At 45.6% G+C, this 14026-nt stretch overlaps 1 protein-coding gene across 2 annotated transcripts in view; it reads left to right on the forward strand.

The window, feature by feature from the left end:
- The window catches only part of DIP2B (disco interacting protein 2 homolog B), a 68174-nt gene that overhangs the window by 706 nt on the left and 53442 nt on the right, over window positions 1-14026 (forward strand). The gene's annotated exons all lie outside the window — the stretch shown is intronic.

Below are 14026 nucleotides of genomic sequence, written 5' to 3' on the forward strand. Positions count from 1 at the left end.
GCAGACCTACCCGGTGTTCTTTCCACTTCTGAGTAAGTTCTTTTGCGTGGCCATAATCGGGACAGAGCATGCGCTTTTTTTTTTTTTTTTTTTTTTTTTGTTTCCTTTTTTGCATGGGTATGTCTTTGTTTCCTAGTGCTTAAAATGCTCTTCTCCCTAGAGCTTTGTTGTAAAGTTCCCCGGTGAAGCCGGAGGGCGAGGGATGAATCTGAGGCAGAGGGTGAAGGTTGCAGAGCAGGTAGCTCTGTTTTGCATATCTTTACATTTCCTCCCTCCATCAGGGCGCAGAACTCGATGCCATAAACTCGGGAGGGCTTACTGCGCGGTTGCCACAATCTGTCTCTTCGCATTAAAATTTATGAAAAACCGGGTTGCGGTAACATCTTTACTCTGTCGCTGTGTCCCAGAACATGCAGTGTATCAGGAGACCTATTTACTGTTTTGAAGATTAGGAATTCATTCACTGCGCGGGGTGCTCCCTCGTCCCTCGCGGGGTGCTCCCTCGTCCCTCGCGGGGTGCTCCCTCGTCCCTCGCGGGGTGCTCCCTCGTCCCTCGCGGGGTGCTCCCTCGTCCCTCGCGGGGTGCTCCCTCGTCCCTCGCTGCCCACATTCCTGGTCAGTGCTCAATATTTTGCCAGATGAAAAGGCCGTGGTAGTGCTTTCTTATCACAGGTGGTTAAACTTCTAATGATAGCTGGTTTTGAGGGGAATTTTTTTGTCAAATGTTTTTCAGATACACTTTCTGTAAACATTAAAGTGATAATGCTATCTGGTGTTTGGTTTTCGGGTACTCCACGTTAACAAAGAATTGAAGAACGTTCTCTTGTGTTGCTCAAAATGTAATAAGAAATAACTTTTTATGTTTCTTTAAGAATTTGCAAAATGTTTTAAGCATTTGTTTCCGTTTTCCGAGACCTGCTTCTTGTGATACTGAAAGCCCGTTATAGTTTGACCCTGTAATATACAGTTCTGCAAACTTTAAGGGAAAAAAAAAATCCTTTTGCTAGAATCTGTGACCTCACGCTGATCTTTAACAAGCTTCTCAAAGAGCTAAAACTTCAGTGCTGTGAAGTTTTCTGTCTTATGTAAGTAATTCTCTGAATATTGAATCCACTGCGCCTCTGTGGATTTAATACTCAGATTTCTTAACGCCCATATTGAGGATTTGTTTGCACGAATCACTTTTTCTGTCAAAAAACCCATGAGTACAAAGAATTCTGCGTGGCTGCGTCCCCAGCTCTTGGAGCTGCAGTGGACAGTATCTTGCAGCTGCGATAACTGAGGTCTGACCTGTGAAGGAGCCGGGTGAGTCAGTGAGGTAATGGCATTGTGTAGGGCTTGAAAAATACGCCCTGGTTTGAGGCTTAAGCTTAAAGATTTTAAGGCGTATGTGGGCATTGTTCGACTGAATATAACTACGGACTGTTTATAGTAAACAATATTGAATAGGAGCATTTGATTAAAAATGGCAGCAGTGCTTCGTGTTTAACCGATTAGTTCTTGCTCAGATAAGAACACTTGATCCTTTTTTTCCCACCCCTTTGTTGCAGCTTTATTTGTCTCTAGGCTTGACTGTTTACCATGTAAATGTTTCTGTCGGGTTTTCTGGGTAGGAACACCTCGCTTTTGGAGCAGGAGAGGACCTGCACCTGCAGCAGCTTCACACAGGTAGCCCCGGGCCCCTGACAGCAGGAACTGGGCGATTGCTCCGTCCTCAGTGGGATCTCCCGGGGAGGGGAACCCCAGCACTGCTTGCAAGGGGCCTTCAGGTGCAGGAGGCTGCAGGCTGGGAGCGTAAACAAGTTGTGTGCTGAGCCTCACAGCGAGTTTTAGGCACGGCTGTGTTGCCGTTAACCACCACAGTGCAGAGAATTTATAACGATACGGGGGAAATAGAGTCTTAAAATCTTACCTGGCGTTGTGCTCGTGAAAGGTGCTGTGTCAGCAAGTAGGATGCAAAGTGGAGCAGGATTAGTTTAATGTGTGCTTAAAATAGAAATCACAGTTTGCAGCGGTGAGCCATGAGAGTTTCTTCAGGAGCAATCTGTGTGGACAGGGCAACAGGACTAATTACACCTCTGCCATCCCTGGGTTACTCCTTGCTGAGCCTTGTGGTCAGCGGGGAGGTTACAGTAGTCCCATGCCCGAGTACACTTAAAATGCCTAAGCAAAACAGTGGCGTGTGTTTCAGGAAACAGTAATTGTTTATTAATTAACAGAAATTGCATTTCTCTATTATTTTTTTCCTAGTCTTTTATCGTGTATCTTTATTTGGCCTGAGCCAGATTACAGTCTAACTCATTTATTTCCAAGTGTGGATAAGAATTCAGTTGCCTTCCATCAGCGTGAAGTACGTTACACCCAAATCTTAAACATCACACTTGGAGACATCTCATTCCTTTACAGAAGGGATCAGTGTCGTTGCCCCTAAGTAAAAATGTTAAAATGACAGTAACTGTATATAAGCAGTGAATTGGGTCATGGAACTGTGTGAAACCTGGAACCTGCTCATTACTCAGATTTTCCTTCTTTTTCTCCCTTTTGGTTTTTTTTTTTCTTCCTAGTGCTTTTCTTCATCTGTCAGTAACACCCACATGATGCATCACTAATGATGGGAAGGGCTGTCTTTGCATTTGCATCTGCTTCTTTTTAATGAGTAAAACTGCCAGGGATATTAATTTTAAAGAAGACTTTTACCCCCATTTTCAGGTTTCTGTAAGTAAGGGAGCTCAGTTTTACACCCTTGGGGTTGAACTGCAGCTGTGTGTGAAGGTGACTCTGTATCTACTGTACGAGGCTGTTTCTTGAAGTGTTTGCAGCGTGTGCTGCAGGTAAATGTCTGAATTTGTCCAGCGTTCGGCTGAAAACGTCCGTTTTAAAGCACTTCAGCACTCAGCTTGGGGATGTCTTGGTGGGGTGGAATTTTCAAGCAGCTCCTCTCACCTTAACCTCGTCGCAGCTGCCTCGTTAGAGCTGAGAAACTCGGGATTAACCAGATTTGAAGGTCCTCACGCAGCCCCTTCGGTGGGTTTGTTTTGTACGGAGCACGCTGCGAGACCGTCGCGCTGCCTGTGCGGTAAAGCTCGCTCTTGGGACGGCGACGTAGAGGTTTTGCTCTGAGAGCGGGCCGGCTGTCCCCCAGGCCGTGCTGCCTCCAGGAGGGTGAAGCACGCTCCTGAAGAGCTTCTTTGGCTGCTCTTTTGTTGTTGGACGACGGTTTCTGTCTTGTCGGATGTTTTTCACTGCTAAAGGAGCAAACTTCAGCTTGTGATATCTGTGGAAGTGTGAGGTAAGGGGAGGGGGGAACTCCACCCAGCAGTAACGAGGAATTCCCCCGTTAGCATCAGGCCTTGAACAGAATTTGAGTTGCTTCTGGGTTATGTGACAGGGTTATCATGTCACTGCTCTTGCTTCATGTGCAGAAGGAGCTGGTTTCTGTTTACTTTTCCTAGTTAAACGTACATTTGGCTGTCTGGTTTGTGATTTTGTGTGGGTGTTGCTGTGAATGGCTTCGTGCACCTGCCTTTGTTCCTTTTAGAGCCGATTGTCTCTTACTGAAGAATCGAGGCTCTGCCTGTGGAGGCAAAGCTTTGTGTTAGGATTTTCAGAAGCTGAAGAAATAGCGAGGACGGCGGCACGCGTGGAAAAAGTAGTATCAGCAAAACAGTTGAAACCCAGGACTGAAGGCCAGCCAAATAGGATAGAACCTCACTGGAAGAAAACATGTTGACTCAAGCAAGTGGGTAGAGTCTTTATTTTGTTTGGCTCGAAAATTTCCTATGGAATCGTGGTATTTTCCTGTTCTTTCAAAAATCGTGCGTTTCAGTTTTCATTCTTTGATTGCCAGGCACCTATCAAAGTAGGTGAGGATCTTTTTTTAGAGATGAAGTAGCTGAAGCACAGAATTTAAATAGAGTCAAAGGAAGTAATTGCCCGAGTAAGAACTGGCTGTGGGGATTTTGCTGAGTGAGCAGAAGGGTTTCACTTCAGTTTCTTCCCTGCAGTTCAGAGCAGAACTGCGGCTAGAGCACGGAAAAGCTCGAAGAAGAGCTGATGAACACGAGCAAGTCGGATCTGATTGTCTTGTAGCTAGCAGGACTTACAGGTGGTTTTTGTGCATTTATGCAGCATCTCACCCACAAGCCTTGCATTAGGCAAAACTGGTAATGGGAAAGCTTTTATGTTGCTTCCTTAATTTACCTGCAGGACTGAGAGCTGATGGGTACCAAATCTGCTGAGAAATCTCTGTATGGCTTTGACGCAGTCTTTCTATACGCAGCCAACAAAGGTGCTGGTCTGAGGCTGTGCTTTGAAATGCATAAAAACCCTTTTGGAGCGCGTTGTCGAGAGCTCTTTACGCAAATTCCGAGGTGATCATTCCTGCCTCGTTTGGCTTTACAAAGATTCTGATGAGAGCCTTCGCTTCAGATGATATTGTATTTTCTTAAGCTTTACAAAGCAGGAAAAAGTGATGCAAGCGTGGTAGCGCACGGGGTCCTTGCGACATCTGTGTCTCACAGGAAAAGGAAACACAACTCGAGTCACGACCAAGAGGAGCAAAGTAACAAAATCTGTCGCCAGGGCATCAAACAGAACGTCCATAAGACGATCACAAATTCATGCCGTGCAGATGGTCAAAGCAGAATGAGTTGAACGATTAACGGCTTGGAGAGAGCGAGTTAAAACGCAAATTCTGAAAGAAATATTTTGGCTGCTGTGAGTGGGAGTAGATTTACTGTTGGTACATGATTGAGGCATGTAAATACGGTGAAGGAAAGGAAGGTGGTTGGAGCATCCAGGCTGGTATGATAAAGAATGACCAGGCGAGTTAAAGAATGTGCATATTTTTGTGTTGTCTCTTTCATATTTAGGAAACGATGAGTGAGTTCGGGGCTGTTTTTAAAAGCTGCAGCTCTGACCCTTCGCCTTGGGGGGAGGAGGAAATTAGAGGCTTTACAGAGAGGCCTCCACCTCCTCCCTGATTGCTACTCTGAAGCTTTGCTGGAGTTAGAACCAGTTTTCCTCAGTTGGGTGGAGGGGACATCTGGTAGCAATGATTCCTGGTTTGTTGTCTTACTCTTACTACTTCGAGTATGGGTGAGATTTGCCGTTTCAGCTGGATACTCAGGCCGGAAATGTTCATCAGACCTCTTAGCCTGACACATCTGCGCTAAAGCCACATTTGGTGTTGCTTTTGCGGTGCCCAAGATAACTGATCTTCACTTTTCTATTTTAAATTCTGCAGCATGAAATACGAAGTAGTAAATGTGATGGGTGGTAGCTAGAACGGCGTGGAGCTGGATCACTCATCACGTAGCCAATACTTGGAGCTCCGTAGGAAAGCACACGGAGAACCCCTCGTGTTTCTGATTCACTGGTAACATTGTGGAAAGGGTGATGGTTCCTTCCTGATTCCCTCTCTCTGATTAGTCTTCGTCATGAAGCTTTCTATTCATTGGATTTATCATGTTTATTCAGTGGCCAAGTTTCAGAAGCCAAAGAGTGAACTAATGGTGAGAAGTCCCAGAGGTGCAAGCAGAAGCTGAACAGTATCCTGTTTTCATTTGTTTCAAGTACAATGTTCAGATAATTTCTTAAAATGGTTTTTAAACTGTGTGTCACAAAGTTATAACAAGCATTTCCTGAATCTTTCAGTCAGTTGCTCAGCTGCTTTTTGGACCCGGATTAATAAGAGGAATTGAAGCATTTCTCTGTTGAGGTTGATTCAGTCCAAAATTTTTCTTAGAGCTTATGAAATCAGGGAAGAGTCACCAAGCCAGGATGTCTCATTCTATTAATTAGAAGAGAAGACTCTTAAATTTGCACCATGTGTGAGGAAACTGTGATTTATAGCTAACGGATGCTCTGCAGGCAGCAGCGTTCCATCTGCTACACGAATTTTCCCATTACATTTTGATGAAAAGTCTTGGGAAAAGCCTCACACCTGTATTTCTAATTCTGAATAATCTTGGCCAGTGCTGGGTTGTTACTCTTCCCTGGATATTTTCTGATTAAAATGTCTATTTCTATCAGCTTGCTTTTTTTTTTTTTTTTAAACTTCAAAGCCGAGAGTTTCTGAAACACCACTTCCAATAAACAGGCTGGAGAGATGATGTTTGTACCAAAGATAGTCAGTGTAATAGTAACTTCACTTTCCTTGCTGCTCTTGTGAGCAAATGCCTTGTTTTGTTTAGTGTAAGTTAAACTGAATAAAAGAAAAAGAAAAAAAAAGCAGCTTGCTTAAAGTTTTAGCACTTGTCTGCCAACATAAACTTTATCTAATTCTTGTTGACTTGAGAATTGCTGGTACAAACTAGGTCTTTCTGGACTTGGGATTCCGTGGCCATGGGAGCCCACGGGGCACACATTAGTCTATTTTGTGAACCCAGGATGCGAGTTACTGCCTCGGTGATCAGCAACTGAGCCTCTCGGAATTGTTCCCCAGCAGTCAGGCAACCTCCTTTCACCAGCTCCGTGTCCCTAGGGAGCAAAAACAACCAGGAGAATTGTATCCCTGCCTGATAAAATTAGGTCTTCTGTAATCTCTCTCTCAGAACAGCCGGATGGCTAGCTGCCTTGAAAAACATATGTTTTAATGCAGGAATAATGCATTCCATTGAGGATGGCTGTAGCCGTGGGAGCTGGCTAACTGCGTGGATAAAGCACTCCCATTTTGCCTCTGGGATCAGGACTAATGTCAAACATCAGGTCTCAAGTGCAGCGGTGGAAAGGGATTGTTGGGATGTTTTTCCCGTCTTTTCCTCTTAACAGGGATGACGTTCCTGTACCTTAGTCCTAAAGGAGTTTGAGAACTAAACCTTCCCATTATTGGTACTAAAGCGTAGATTGCAGGGAGGAGGAGTTAGCGCCTCTCTCTCTAGATTGCAGCTCACTTTGCGTTAAGAAAATTTATTTGGGAATAGCAACATTGGTGTTCCTCTAGTGCAAATTTATCATAAATTTCTCTGAGAGCGGCGTAGGTCATTTGCTGGAGGAAGCTGTGCTTTATCCCTGCCTCTCCTGAGGGGAGACGTCGCTGTCCTTGCAGCCACCCAGGTCCCCGTCGTGCAGACAAAGCCCGCTGTGCCGCTGGGGGTTGATCCTCCTGGGATGCCTCCAGCTCCTCCCGCCGAGCTGCTGAATTTCAGTACGGGAAGCTGAGAATCAGTATTTTCCTACTAACAATTTTCCGTATGAGCCACTGCTGCAGGGATGGGCTGGGGGGGGCTGGGGGGGGGGTTGGCCTGCGCCGCTGGGAGCGGGAAGGGGAGGAGAAGCTGCTCCTGGGGGGTTACACAAGCGCAATGTTTGGAATGTACAAACGGGGCAAGTTGTGACGGAGCATTTGGTTGGCCATGAGTTGGAAGGATGTGATCGAAAATGGGGATGATACAGCAGGTAAAGCACCCGCGGGAAAATTTGGTTTCAGGTCCCGCGTGTGACTTCATCCCGTACCTGCGCGGCCGCTGCTCTGCAAGGGGTGGTCAGGGGAGGGTGGGTTAAAGAAGGGTTTGTGTTGCCCGCTGTCCCACCCATCCCTTTAATCCATCAACTCCGTTCTACACTGGTTAATCTTTGATATAAAGAGCCATTTCGATATGAAGCACCTTTTCTGGAAACAACTGCCGTTTGCTCGCCGAGACCAGCGGTGAGCGCCTGCGTGTCAGGATGGGTGTCCTGATAAGGCTGTTTTCTTTGCCTAGTGGTTGCGTCTTCATCATCACCTTGCGCTCTAATTACCCGCTGTGGAAGCTTCGTGTGCTTCTCTGGAAACAATGATCACATAGATAAGCTGACCAGGCAAAAGAAACCCTGAGGAGGGCAAAGACGCTTTGAAGTTTTCTGCTTACTTTCTAGAAAGAGGTATGAGCAAAGTTAACAAACAGTTGTAAAAGGTCACTCTGTGCCTCTCTGACAAGAAGGGAAGATGTGTAGCTAGCAGGGGTTTGTGCTGCGTAGCAGCAGCTGTCATTCCTGCTCACAATGTGCATTGTCACCGTGGTAAGGGGAAGGAGAGTTACTCCGAAGAGCTGGGAAGTGACACGGCAAATTCCAGCCTGTGATTATTCACCATGGGATGGAGAGCAGAGTCAGGTGATGTGAGCGGGAGATAAAAAGGTCCTTGATCCTCAGTGGCTCTGGTAGAGGAATAAAACAGATCTGCAGCTTATTCAACTACGCTGGCTTTTTTTTTTTTTTTTTAATTATTAATCGAATATAAGCGGAAAATGCCTATTAAAGGTGTTCCATTTCCAGCGTTAAAAAAAAAAAAAAAAGTCGTTACATGTGCCGTAGAGGTGGTTGTAGCAAGCTGCTGGTGGCATTTGCTTGGCTAAATGCAGGGCTTCTTGCAGTGGTGTTGGTGTGTGGGGCAGGAGAAGGGTCTTGCTGAGAAGTTTGCTTTGGCTGAGCGCGTGCGGTGTCTCTAAGCTGGAGAAGGGCAGGTACGTTCCTCTGCGTCCTCGGGAACTGCAGCCCTGGTTTCATAACAAAGCCTTTGGCAGCGGTGTTGGCTCAAGATGCTCTCACCTCTTAGCACCTTACTCTTTTCCATCTTGGAGAGCACAGGCGCCTCGGCTCTGTGTTTTGTAAAGCTGTGAACTTTGGCAAGCCGGAGAGGGCAATTGATTAAACTTTTAGGAATGTAAGCTTTGTTTCTTAAAAAAACTACTGAACCATTTACTTCATTTCATGAGCAGTGACAGCATTTGTAGGTATCCAAACTATAGATTATTCTGATACAGGGTGGTTTTTTTAAGTTTTTGTGGCAATCCTGAAGATAATACTGAACAACACGAGCCTGAAGCCTCTCTTGGGTTAGGAAAAGTAAATCTCAGAGCGCTTGTGTGAATGTTTTTTTGAGACCTGTGTTTATTCTTAGGGCAGAAACTTTAAGTGATCCCTTGTGGATTAAAAAAAAAAGAACAATTCTTATTGTAATTGGAACGAAAACCTCCCTAGTTAGGCAGTTTGGGGTTGGAAGTGCCTGCGGTGAAAAGGGGGAAGCGGTGTTATTTGCAGTTCGCAGACAGGAAGCTGAGATGCACAGACGTGAGGCGAGTCGGTCACGGAGCAGCGGCAGAGCCGGGCTCAGATCAGAGATCATCTGCCCCGTAGGTGCGGGCACGTTATCACTCACAGGGGAAGAGACTGAAATCTGCAGCGTGACACCCGGCGAGCGGGTGGCTGTGTGCTGTGCCGGGAGTTTGCCTGTTCTTCCACGTGTTCAGGTGGTCTGAAGTTGAGCTGTGACCGGTGCTGTGTTTCAGCGGAACACGTACTGATACAAACCAACTGTATTTGTGGAATTTCTCCTCTCTGCTTTAAATTCTCGAGGCCTTCTTAAAAATATTCTGAATTTTTTTAAAGTCTTGCGGTGTAGAAAAAAAGTCAATTATTGAGTTCCAAACAGGGAGAATCATGGATGAAGAGAAAGCAAATGAGTCAGATATAAATAATCCTATTATGTCTTGGCTGCAGCCACACCTAGAAACCTTGAACAAACATTGCTGTTCTGTTTAGTTATTCCTGGGTTTGATACACTTTACTTGTTAAGTCCTGTTTTAAAGTTGCAGCATGTAAAAATTCTGTAGGGCTAGTCACCATCAGCGTTAAAGAATTACGAATGTTGTTTTAGTAATTTTGACCAGAGGCACAGATGCCTGCGCTAGAGAATAGTTAATTTGCTCTCGTATTTCCCCAAAATCAGAAAAATACAAAACCTTGGAGTTGGTGTTGCCTTGGAAGGCTTTCAAGGTGATTCTTTTTGCAGTAGGCTTTTAAAAAAGTGTCGGGCTAGAACAGCAAACAGGAAGATGTAATTACCCTTTGGCTTTTGTGTATCACAACCTTGCTCGTTGTGGAAAGCTTTGGTAAAACACTTTCAGTAGTATCTGGTTATAGCATGGAAGCTGTAAAGAAAAGCTTTTGCATCTTGCACAATCATACTTGATGTATTATGATTACTGTCATGTGTCTTAGTAAGTGATTACCTACCTAATAGCATGTGTCTCTCTCTTCCCTCTTTCATGGTGGATAAGCTGATTTTTAATAAATCTGAACGGAGCAGTTTTTCAGATGAGACTTAAAGAAAATTTGGACCCTTCTGCCCCCCTCCCTCCCTCCCTCCTCTGATTCTAATTCTTCCGTTGTAGCTCCTGTAAAGGGGGGCCTGCAGTCTCCTCTGCCCCGTGCCTGTCACTAATCCGAGGGGGTTTTAACAGAGGTTGGGGTTTGTGTTTTGGTTCTTGTCCAAACACGTTCCATTTGCTTCGCATTGTGCTTTTGTACTGACTGCTCTCCTTTGGGCTTTCTATGTGGCCTGTGACATGTGATCCCCTGGCTCAGAGGAGTTGTAGAGATTTGTCTTCCGCACGCTTACCTGCAGTAATCCTTCTCGGTTTATCAGCGTTGCGGTGTGACAGCTCATGATAGTCAATCCATTCATTTCCCTGGGATGGGAAAGCAGTTTCTTAGGTTGAACCCGATGGGGAAAGCCAAGTAGAAATAAACGTTCGTGTACTGGCAGCGCTTCAGGGGTTTATTTACGGCGGCTTGCTCTCACCTAGGTTGAGCCTGGAGCACAGGTGACGCGATTTTTTTCACGTTCTGGAGATTTAAAAGGATTCATCAAAACGTCGTGGTAGGGGGGCATGCAGGATGGTGATAGTGACAGAGTTCTCCATGCCACGCAGGATGCCATAACCTGGCCTCTTCTCTTCGGAAAGTAATGACTACTTTGTGTTCCCTTGTTTAAAACGACAGAACACCTTCCTGTGCACAATAAAATGGTGTGAAAGACACAGACACGTTGTACGGCACTGCAGGCACACTCCTCCTCCAGCAGAGACACAACTATTTGGGCAGAAGGATAAAAGGAAAGACTTGGCATGAAGAACCGGGGAAGGAGTAAATAGTCTTCTATTAGAACTGAGTTTGGCTTCGGGTTATGAAAGATCTGGCACCGGCACGGCTTAGAGCGTGTTTGCGACTTTCTATCGCTCCTGCCGTGCAGTGAGAACCTCTCGGTTGTGCTGGTGCAGCTGCTCGTGGTCTGCCTTGGGATCTCGATTGAGGAGCTGACAGCCTTAAAAAAATGAGCACTATTGCCGTTGAATACTTGACATCATGAGAGGATAGCCTGCAGAATAGTCCAAGAAAGGAAGAATGAAAGGAACTAGTGAAGTGGAGAGATCTGGGAGATGTAAGAGCTGGTTTTTTTTTTTTTTTTTTTTTCTCTAATTCTGCTATCAAGAATAGTTATTTAAGAATAGCTTGGATTTTCTGTGGGCGAAACGTGACAAAAAGTCTCCAAGAGTTATTGTCACGCTGGCATAAGCTACTAGTTGTTGGATTGTTTCCACGTTTTAAAGGGATTGTTTGAAGCTGTTTCACAGATTCCCAGTTGAAAGGTAGATTTCTGCTCCTTCAGCGCATTCTGCCCCAAGCAATTGCAGACAGCATCTCTCGTCTTAACTCACTAAACCAGTTAATGTTTGAGCTTTGAACATATTGTCTGCTATTTAAGTGTTACATACTGTTAGATACGTAAATGAAAAAGACTCTGCTGGTTGTTCCAGGGAGTTACCTCATGGAGGGGAAAAGCTGACTTGGGTTTCCTGTGATATCCTTTACCTCTGATTGTGCAGGGTGCAAATTCAAAGCCGCCCCGCGTTATCTTATGGATGGAGGCACGGATGAAAAGGAAGAAGGCAGCTCTGCTGGGGCGCCTTGCCAATTGCTTAAAGCCTTTGTTAGAGACTAAAGGAAACCTGCGCCCATTTAGGCACTAGTACAGCCCCAGGGGCTTTCTTGGCCTCATATGTAAAGAAGATGAAGGCAGCCGCATGGAAATGATTGCACACTTTTGCATGTCAGTCTCCATTAGCTCTTTAGGCCCTGGCTGTTGTGTTTGAGCGCTGAGATCTTGTGCTTAGTTCTCAGGATTTTCATCCTGTGGGTCTGTCAGTGTAGTGCTTAACCCATCTGTTGAAACTAAACCGTGAGGAAACTCTCTTCTGCGCAAGAATGCCTGTAAAACCGGTCTCGGGTTGACCTGCTCGGAGCCCGTGTGTGACTTCACTCTGATCACAAGGAGAGAAGTCTCCAGTGGTCAGGCCCTGCTGCCTTCCTTACCCCTGGGAAAGGTGCCTGCCTCTGATGACCGGTTTCTCCATATGATAAATTCCTCACTCTCAGCTTGCTGTGTGATGAAATAAAAAGCAGAGACGAACTCAAGTGTCAAATAAGCATCGATTTTAAACCGGTGCGGCCAAGCAAATGAGAAATGGGCCCGCTTTCACTCCCAGATCTGCGCCGCATTTCCCTTTCCTCTGCATGAAGAGATTTTGGAGTGATTTCAAGCTGTTACACCAGTCTCATCGGGACTGCTGGGTTCAGCGCTGTCTGTGCAGTTGAGTGCTTGACTTCTGCGGGCCGCATTTCTGGGCTAGGGTTGGAGGTGGGTTTTTTTGGTTTAGAGCTTTTAAACGTGAAATATTCAATCCTATCTATGCCCAGCACAATTGATACAGGTATTGTGCTTCAGAGAACTGTGATGACGGTGACAGGACACGGGCACGTCCCGTGTTGGTGGCTTTTTGTGTGTTTGAGTCTTGTCAAGGAGATGGCAGCTACCTGAGTGTGACTTTGGGGTTCCGGGAGCAATTTTGTTGTGTCTTCCTCCACCAGAATTAGTTAAGGTGAGAGGGAACGTTCCTCCGGAGCTTCTTGACTAGAGTCTGAGGCTCTGCAGCCTACAAGGTGTTTATAAGGATGCTCCAGGTGGAAAAAGCCGGTTGGCATTGTGTTTGGAAGGGCGATCCAAGCTGGGATACCCCAAGGAATTCATTCTGTTTCTCTAGTTTTTTTGTACAGCACTGTGTCGCGCTTCTAGAATGCTCAGTGCTTAGGAAGAAATGATCCTGTTGTACAAGGGATATTAAAGAGAAGTGGTTGCTTTATTTCCCAAACATCATCATTTCTCTCAAGAGACTATTGCGTGGCGTGGCATGAATTCTACTTGCGTGAAACATAAGGAGTCAGCAGACAAGTCTTTACTGAATGAATTGGAAGGCAGCAATCCAAACCGATGCCCGTTGTCCACAATCCTCCTTTTTCAGAGTTTCTGCTTAATTGCAAGCTTTCTATTTGGACTTTAATTCTTGAGTTTCTCTTTCTTGGCAGAATATCTTGTCTTAAATTACTGCTGTCAACACATCCTTAGCCCTTCCTGCTCACCCCCATCCCCCTAAATTGTGTAGTACTATCAGTGGTGCTTCAGATTGCCGTAAAAAGGCCATTCTGTTTGTAGCTGAGAGCAAAGCCTGCCGTGATTATAATATTTTATCAAAAAGATACAAGCGTTTCCCTGTTAATATTATTACATTGACACACTGTTTTTTATAAACATTTTAGTGCTCTTTGAAATGGTTGAGACCTAGTGATTATGGCTCCATTAGGCAGAGTAGCAGATGGTTAATATACTTTTTGTGTTATCAGCTAGAGGAGAAATGCTGAAACGGAAGGGAACGTTAAGTTTTGATCTCTTGGGGAGTAAGGCTGGGGAGGTTAGCGTGTGCTACGGTGGAGGATCTCACGTTAACGTAAGATTGTGTGACCAGAGAGGAAGTAAACTCTCTGAAATGATGCAAAACAGGCTGGAAATGGGTAATGAATCATGCTGGAGCAAGAAAGTAGAGAGCACAGCTACCGGCATGGGTTGTAAGCCAGTGGAGCAAGACTCCAGTTAGGATGATCTTTGGAGGGATATTCTGTAGGATTTCCAGGTGTTAGAAGCAGTAGGGCTCCTGCGAGTTAGAGGGAGAGGCCGGGAAAGTCCCCGTCTCCTTTACCAGCGAAATAGGGGTGGAATTAGGCCACGGCCATCAGATCACTTAGCCAAGGTCGTACGGCGGAGCTGAAACAGCAGCTTTGCCACACATCTGCAGTTGCCCTGTGCACCTGCATTCATTTGTGCCTTCCGTCGTGGTTTTTTTCAACAGGGGTGATGCGAACAGGAGTCGGA

Source organism: Athene noctua, chromosome 30 (assembly GCF_965140245.1).
Source record: "Athene noctua chromosome 30, bAthNoc1.hap1.1, whole genome shotgun sequence".
Taxonomy (NCBI): domain Eukaryota; kingdom Metazoa; phylum Chordata; class Aves; order Strigiformes; family Strigidae; genus Athene; species Athene noctua.